The sequence below is a fragment of the Hakea prostrata genome, chromosome 10, assembly GCF_041222555.1.
Source record: "Hakea prostrata isolate BN-2017 chromosome 10, UWA_Hpros_2, whole genome shotgun sequence".
NCBI classification, from domain to species: Eukaryota; Viridiplantae; Streptophyta; class Magnoliopsida; order Proteales; family Proteaceae; genus Hakea; species Hakea prostrata.
The window spans coordinates 37,563,925-37,572,564 of record NC_142609.1 but is presented as its reverse complement, the minus strand read 5'-3'; the positions used below and the strand labels follow the sequence as shown (position 1 = coordinate 37,572,564).

At 34.9% G+C, this 8,640-nt stretch overlaps 1 pseudogene; it reads left to right on the top strand.

Annotated features, from left to right (window-relative positions):
- The first annotated feature begins 3,428 nt into the window (after nt 1–3,428).
- LOC149002756 (UPF0481 protein At3g47200-like) lies at nt 3,429–4,743 on the top strand (annotated as a pseudogene).
- The last annotated feature ends 3,897 nt before the right edge of the window (nt 4,744–8,640 follow it).

The following is an 8,640-nucleotide window of genomic DNA, read 5'->3' as shown; positions in this document are numbered from 1 at the left end:
GAATCAAATCAGGACCTTTACAAATATGGAAAGAGCACCCTTTACAATTTTTATTCAATGTGTAAGATTAGGTACCCTTCATAATTCTAATTCAACCTACAACTAGAATTACAATTATCAAATGAGATCACAAAAATAATATCAAGGGGTGTGACACCTTACCCTAAGAGAGAGTAATGCGATATGAAAATAAATGTGTATGGATAATGTATGCACTACATTGAGATTTCTTAAGGTCCCAACATCCTTCATCACCTTAGCATTGATCAACAACTTGAAAGGCTTAACCCTTGGAATAGTAGTATTTCAATGTATACACAAGGACAAGAGCTAGAACACTTGGATTGAATGTGAATATGAGCTTTGATCAGTTAGCAGAATGGAGGTTATGAGCACTTGGTAGAGTTCTTCATTTGAAGGGATTTGGTATTCATAATGTCTAAAATCTCCTTTGATTTGAATCTTAACAGATAGATAGCAGTCATATTTTTACTGAAATGGTGAGCCTTTTAGGACAAAGGGCTTCCCGTTCGAGGAATTGATTGTTGAAATATAGTTATTGGACTCAAATGTCTTGCCATTTGTATAAAAGCAGTTGGTGTTTATAAGCGCCACACATTTTATTAAAATGATCCATTCTATTTAGCTTTTATGATTGCACAAATGTGTAGAGGCAAGCTTTCAAATTTAAAAGGCTTTGTTGTTTCCAAATATCTCACCGTTATATACGGCTAGCTGCAACATATTTGATTTTCTTAGGTTTTTGATCCTCCTTACCAACTCTATGAAGATCTTAAAAATTTCAGTCTTATTCAAACGACCCTTTGAGTTTCTTTAAAATTAATACAAGTTTATTGTTTAACTTTTTCATTAATTAAGATCAAGTATTACGTCTTGGGCAAGGAAAGGATCCACGGGTTAAGTATTTGATCAGCTAGTAATTCTGCCACGCCTACTTAACTCAAGAGTTTAAGTATTCTGATTGAAAGAAAACTTTCCAGGAAACAGAACAAAAATAATGAAACCTTCCCTTGGTCAAAGGTTAGCTATTTCTTTATAGCCAAATCGCAATCTCCTCAAGCCTGGCAGGCCATTCTAATCGAAAGAAAACTTTCTGAAAATAATACAAAAATAATGGAACCTTCCCTTCGTCAAAGGTTTTTGTTTTTTCTTTCTAGCCAAAGTCGCAATCTCCTCAAGCCTTGGTAGGCCATTGTGATTGAAGAAAACTTTCTAGGAAACCATACAAGAAATAATGAAACCTTCCCTTGGTCAAAGGTTAGCTTTCTTGTATTTTTTCCTAACCAAACTTGTAATCTCCGCAAGTCTGGTAGGCCACCATATGGGATGATGAAGTGTAATCATGACAAAGTTTTGTTAAGTAGGAATAGAATTTTTTATATAAATCGGATTGAGCTTCACCTCTGCGCATTAAATGTACATGACATGTTCAGCAAAAATCTTGATAGTCGGATCAAGATTTCGGTTTGAGATTTCGATATCAATTGTTAAAAAACAAGAGGTTGAGATCGTAATATCAACTTGGATCTCAATCCGACGACCGAGTTGTTCAAGCTGAACAATCTTGTGGGTTAACACAAGACTGAAGCAAAATGCATACATAACACCTGATGTCCTACCAAGTGTCATCATAAGGTGAATTTGCTGATTAACATAAAAAGAACTAGCTACTTGTGCACGAGGTTCTTATTTAATATAGATTAGCAAGATCAATTGAACATAACTTTATTGTTATCATAAATTGATTTTAAGACTTCAACCTTTAACAAGCAGGGGAGAAGCTATTCCAGGGTCAGGGTTGATGGTCTCTTGATATTTTGAAATTTTCCTTTCTTTTCTAATTTTTTGAAATTTACTCTCTATACCACTTTTCACATGTAAAATATCAGAACTTGCCCTCCCTTTCATTTTTCCCAATTTTTTGAAATTCTCCATTCTCTTTCTATGACATTTTTCCTCTACTCCTTTTTCCACATATAAATTAAATATCAATACTTAGAGAAATAATAGAAAAACAAAATATATCAGTATTTATTGACCCCTCAATGTCAAATTCGAGTACCTTAACAAAAACTAAGGAAGATTAAGCTGAGGATAACTCATTGGGTAGACTAAGAGAATAGAAAATTAAAATTAAATCAAGGGATAATTACTGTTGCCCCCCTGTAGTTTGCTTTTATTACTAATAAAACCCTGTTTTTTACGAAATTACTGTTGCCCCCCTTCCTTATAACGGTGTTAAGTTGCCGTTAAGTTTGAATATGTAATGTCTAATTTGCCCTTCATTAAAATTAAGAAATCAAAAAACGATGCTACCCCATTTATAAAACCAGATTAAATGTCAATTTTACCCTAAACTTCATTTATTTTGAATTAATGGAATGGGCAAAATCCAAATCCGATTTGGTTTCCCACCTTCACAAAACTTCATCTATTTTGAATTAAAGAAATGAGCAAAATCCAAATACGATTTGGTTTCCCACCTTCACCAAACTTCATTTATTTCGAATTAAAAAAATGAACAAAATCCAAATCCAAATCCAAATTGGTTTCTCATCCTCACTAAACTTCATTTATTTTAAAAAAAGTTTAGGTGATATTCAGTTTCCAATTTGAGTTGAATTCGATTTTCCTTCCTCTTTGGTTTCTATTTGAATTTTATTCAATCATTCTTTCTTTATTTGGTGGTGGTTTTTTTTTTTTTTTTTTTTTTTTTATTTTTTTATTTAGAATAAAATGGATTATAGTTTTTTTTTCACAATTGATTAAGGGTACTACTGTAACTTGACAAAAAGGTAAATAAGTAAAGAGATAAGTATAAGGGTATTTTGGGGTTTTTAAGAAAATATAAAGATGCCACATCATCCGTTAACAAATGAAACTTAACGGTAGGGGGGCAATAGTAATTATAGACAAAGTTGAAGGTTGGATTAGTAATTTTGAAAAGTACAGGGGATACAGTAGTAATAAAATCAAAGTACAGGGGGCCAATAGTAATTATCCCTTAAATCAAACATCTTACCTTGATGCCCTTGAAGCACTGACAAGATCTAAGCTGTACAAGGATTCCTTTTATAGAAGATACTTTATTATCAACACGATGTAGTCATACCTTTTTGGCTTTCTATGGCAAGCACCACAATAAATAGGATCCAAATACTGGTAGGTAGCACCATGAATGGCAATATTCCAAGACAAGAGAGGCATGAATTAACATCTACAAGATTTTTCTGCTTCTCAGTGTTCACCAGGAAACCTTCAGGTTTTCCAGAAGTACGTGAACCACAATGATTTGTTACTTCATCAGAAACTCATCTACATTTACTTTTCATTCTTTTTTGCTATTCCATAGATAATGCTTTTCTATTCCATAGATAATGGGTTTTTGAATGTTGGATCAGCCAGACATGGAGATAGTGGAGCTAACTACCAAAAATAAAGAGAAGATGAATGGCGATGGCATGTCTGTCAGCAGGAAGCTTAGTTCGAGACGTCCTCCGGCTTATATTTACAGAGTCAATAAAAGGATTCGAGAATTGAAGGAAGATGACTACACGCCAGATACAATCTCCGTCGTCCTTACCACCGTGACAACCAAAGCTTCGCAACCATGGAAGAGCAAAAGTGGGTATACGTACAGGGATTGATGGATCGAACTAAAACCAATCAAAAGGAGTATTATACAGAACTGAAGAAGATAAAAGATGAAGCCATTACTTCTTATTCAGAGCTCATCTTCAATGAAGATAACCCAGAAAAAATAGAAGACTTCATAGAAATGATGTTCTTCGATGGTCTTTTCATCATAGAGTTATTCCGGAAAAATGCTGAGAAGGCGAATGATGATCTCATACTCGATTTCAATTTAGGGAGAAATAGGGTTGTCCGAGACCTAGTGTTGCTTGAAAACCAAATACCCATGTCAGTTCTTCAAACCTTATTCCTCCATATACGTAAGAAGCCCAACTTCTTCGTATTTAAGAGTCCCATCATCAAGGACATGTCACTCTACCGGTTGGCTATCAACTTCTTTGAACCCATGGTACAGAAGGATTTGTTTTATACTGGTAGCATTGAAAACCCCCACCATCTATTGGATCTGTTAAGCAGAACGCTTGATACTTGTCTTGAGAAGGTGCCAATATCAAGTGAACCTCTAGAATATCTGCCATCTGTGATGGATCTCCTGCGTTCTGGTATTAAGTTCAAGATCCACAAGGAAGGCAAATGCTTTATGGACATAAAGTATGACAAAGGAGTACTTCAGATCCCCACAGTACGTGTTAATGACTATACAGGTACGTTTATGCGAAAAACCTTATTGCTTACGAGCAACAACGTAAAGGTCCCTGCAATGCAACATCATATGCTCTCTTTATGGATAGCATTATAAACTCTGCTGCTGATGTTGCATATCTCCGTGGTCGAGGAATTATTGTGAATCACCTGGGTGATGATAGCAAGGTAGCTTCTTTTTTTAACGATCTCGGCAGTGAGATTCTGGTCAAGAACTCTTGCTACTGTGATCTTTATAAAAAGGTGAATGCTCACTATAACTGGCCCTGTAACTATTCTAAAGCTACGTTTAGGCGTGATTACTGCAGTAATCCATGGACTGTCATTTCAGTGTTTGCAGCAAGTCTATTGCTTGTTCTCACCCTTTGGGGTGCCATATTTACCACCTTTTCGGTCTTCGGTGTTAGTTTCAAGCATAAGCCCTGATCGGGTCGAGTGTTTCATGCACTGGATTGGCCGGCACTTTTACTAGTTGAAGATTTGTGATTTCTTTTCATTCCTAGGCAACCTAAGTTTGAAGTTGAACTGCTTTTGTCGTGTGCTTCGAGTTGTTGCTTTTGCTCATGCTTGTTAGGTGGTTTACTCCACCTATTCCTCTTCCCCTTGTTTGTACTTTCCCGGCCGTGCTGACAGATCCTCTTACCAGGTTATTCTTGTTGTTCTGGTTGTTTCTAAGATTGTGTTGCTTGTTTTTATATCAATTGCTCTTGTAGGTTCTTGTAAGCTTCCTGGGTGCTCTCAGTTGAGATCTGTGCAATATGTTGATTGGATGTATACACTAATACAACCCAAGTAGACTCAAAAGCTCTACTAAGTGTAGATAACACATCTCACAAATAAGAAGGAACAAGCATTCAATAATCACAAATATACATGTTTCGGCAAGTTGTCTATGAATGTCCTAATAGGACTTCGTATTTACTCAATGCTCTCTTACTAAAAATTTGTTCACTACAATGATTAAAGAGCACCACTCTTAATATATTAATACATGGAGCACCTATTCCAACATGAATCCTTGCACCTACGAAAAAATAAGGCTACAAGTCTCAAAAATATATGGAAAATTAGTATTTCTAAGAATTTTTAAAGATGAAGATGGTAAAGCATGGAAACTATTTCTTTGCATAGGCAACTAGTGAAAATCTAAGGAATGCAAGAAGGATCTACGTGTTGAGTTTATCAACTCAGAAAATGCTTATGACGGAGTCGATGGGGAGTTATTTAACAAAGTCATATGTATAAAGCATATAGTGACTAGTGTATGAACTTTGAAAGGGCAAAGTAAAAATAGACAGATACTGTATTTCATAATCACTACGAGTTGCACTGAAGAATAAGAAACATAATATAAGTATATTTCAAGATGCTAAAGTTAAAAACCAATTAAATATCAACATAATCATTGTTCTCACCTTCATCAAAATGACCAACGTTTTGAAACATTTTGCAAGCTCTCTTCAGTGTTTTGGAATGAAAGACATGCCTCAACATCACACATTGTAGTGCACTACTAATAAACCAAGAAAAAGTAGTATGACTTGCAATTCGGTGTGGCTTGCAATTTGCGCGGTAATACAGCTGTAAGACTCCGAAGTGGTAATTAGGACTTTACTGGGTACTTACCACCCACATTAGGGATACTACACATTGTTGAGGATATTCTTCACTTGAGATCTTTGTTTCAAGAGTGCATTTTGGTGTATGGTGTTAGGGAACTAATAGGTGCGCGGATTGCTTAGCCAGATTGGCAACGTCGGACCAAGAAATTTGTTGGATCCTCTCTCTTTGCCTGCTCAGCTCTCTCAATATGTTGTAGAAGAGCAACAGGGTCGTAGGTTCAATTCTTTAGAACCTAATCCTGTATTATTGTTTGTATTTTATTTATTTCTATTAATATAACGTTTCCTTTTTTCCAAAAAAAAAAAATAGTATGACAAATTGCACAGCATTATCCAAAACAACATCAAAGAAAATAAAAAACTAGAATGTTCAACGTAGTCAAAGAGACAAAAACAAGTCTAAATGCAAGCATTTTAACCAAATAAACATATATAATGTATACCATTCAATTGATATTAGTGCTTATCTCAATTACAAACATTTAGAAAACAATGCCCAGAATACAGATACGAATAAAAGAGTGCAAGAATTTTAAAATGGGTAAAAGCAAGGCAGAAACTTCTATGACCTACTTTATGTTCAGAATTTAATTGTCATTATGAATTTATATAAACTATCATAAAAGCAAACTGCAGAGGAAGCTAACCATACACTGTAATTTAATGTAAGTTAGTTGTGAAGCATACTGAGATCCCTAGTGGCAAAAATCTGAAGAAACAAAGAAGAAATTCTTTGGATCATCAACATATTTTACCAGCAACCGTCCATAAATGGCTTCATTTTCTGAATTAAGTGCCAACCAAAATGGGTACAATTTTGCTTCATCTACATGAAGATCCATGATTTTAATCTTCCTTGTGGCTTGCAGTTCTTCACTGATTGTCAACAGCGCCAATGTGACTTTCATTTCAACCAAAGGGCCAGTGAAAGAAAATTGAAGGACTCTAAGGGTAACCAAAAAAAATTATTTGGATTTCAATTCATTGTGAATAGACTGAAATTATCTGATCATTTTCCAGTAAAACCCTCTCACACTTGTAGGCATCACTCCTATATTTACGTTGATACCTGATCCTTTTAAAGAAGCCAAGCACAGTGAACTACAACATTTGTACTTTTGCCATTTACTAGAGAAGGATAGTTGAATAGAGAAAGAGAGAAGAAGAGAGAGATAGAGAAAGACGTTTAACAATTATCACAAAAGTTAGGATTTAACAATTATTTTCAAAAATAAGATTCATTTAAGTAAAAAAAAAAAAATTTTAATTTTAAAAAGTAAATCTTTTTTAGGAAAATTTTCCCTAATAAATATGATCGAATCTTTTTTAATAAAGAATTTAATCTGGTGCAATGAGTCATTCACTTCAAATGTAAGAAGCGCCTCAAAATCTGATTCATCAAGCAAAACCCGTTAAGTCTTTTTCAACTTTTCCCCCTTTTTTTCAATCTTTTATTTGTAGATTACAAGATTCTCGTGACTTGGACTTATTTCCTTGTTTAATTTCAAGTCTGATTTTCTTTCTTAACTTCAGAAAAAGGGTAAAGAACAAAGAAAGAAGACTTTCCTTAACCCCATGCATGCATAACTCACGAATGCTCAAGAATGCTACATGTATATTATGCAGGTTTGTCTGATCAAATGACATAGACATTCCCAATAATTTCATTCTGGGCTTTTATAGACAGGAACCAAAGGTTTTCATTCTCTCTTAAAGAAGTTACTGAAACAAGAGGTGTTTTAGGATTTTACAAGAGAGTTTCAGATCCTTGTGGTTTTCATTTATGTTGAATTAGTTTCCTTGAAATAGTTTTCATTTATGTTGAATTAGTTTCCTTGAAATAGGCTTATTTATGCATGCTAAAAAATCAGTATCTACTTCCAACCATAAAATAAGTAAATAAAAAAATCAGTATCAACTTATTTATTATTTATCTTGCTTTTTACTACTTAAGTAAACATCATTCCAAAATTACCCTTCACTCAGTCGATTTTTCTGGTGCAAGATGGTCAGAATGGGTAATCTACTAAGTATAAAACATGCAAAAGCACCTGGTGGCCCTGAGGAATGGATCGTTCCCTCACACCCATTCCTGAATCTTCACCGATAGGGTTCAGTGATTTTAATTACATGACATTACTATCAGTTTACCGATTATTGTCCAGGGCAAAAGAATATATCACCCATTCAAGAGGGAGATCATACATGAACACTAATACAGCAAATCTTCCTAAATATATGTTGATGGGACCTAAAAGATAACTTATTCCCTATCTTCAAAGATAGAAGAACTGGACTCATGCAGTCCATCGGCCATATCTAACGTTGGGGGTGAGACCCAAGAATGTGAATCACTTCCTGTCAGAGAGAGCTATGTGCTCTTCTTGCGCTTTTCCACCATACAATAAGCACTTATGTAAAATCCAATAGAAATCTCACCTCTGATTCATTTTGTCAATACTCATGAGGTGATTTCACCCTTATTATGTGATGAAAAAATATCGTGAGAGTACAAAATTCCCTCAAGATGAGGTGATCTGGACTCGAGACCCACTAAAAATCATCAAGCATGTGCAAGGCAAGGTAGAAGGCGAGGCGTCGGATAGGTGTTGATTCTGTATGGGTTCTTCTGATCAAGTAGGAAACGGAACTCATACCAAATCCATTTTATGGAAATTGGGCACTTCTGTCGAGTATCAGA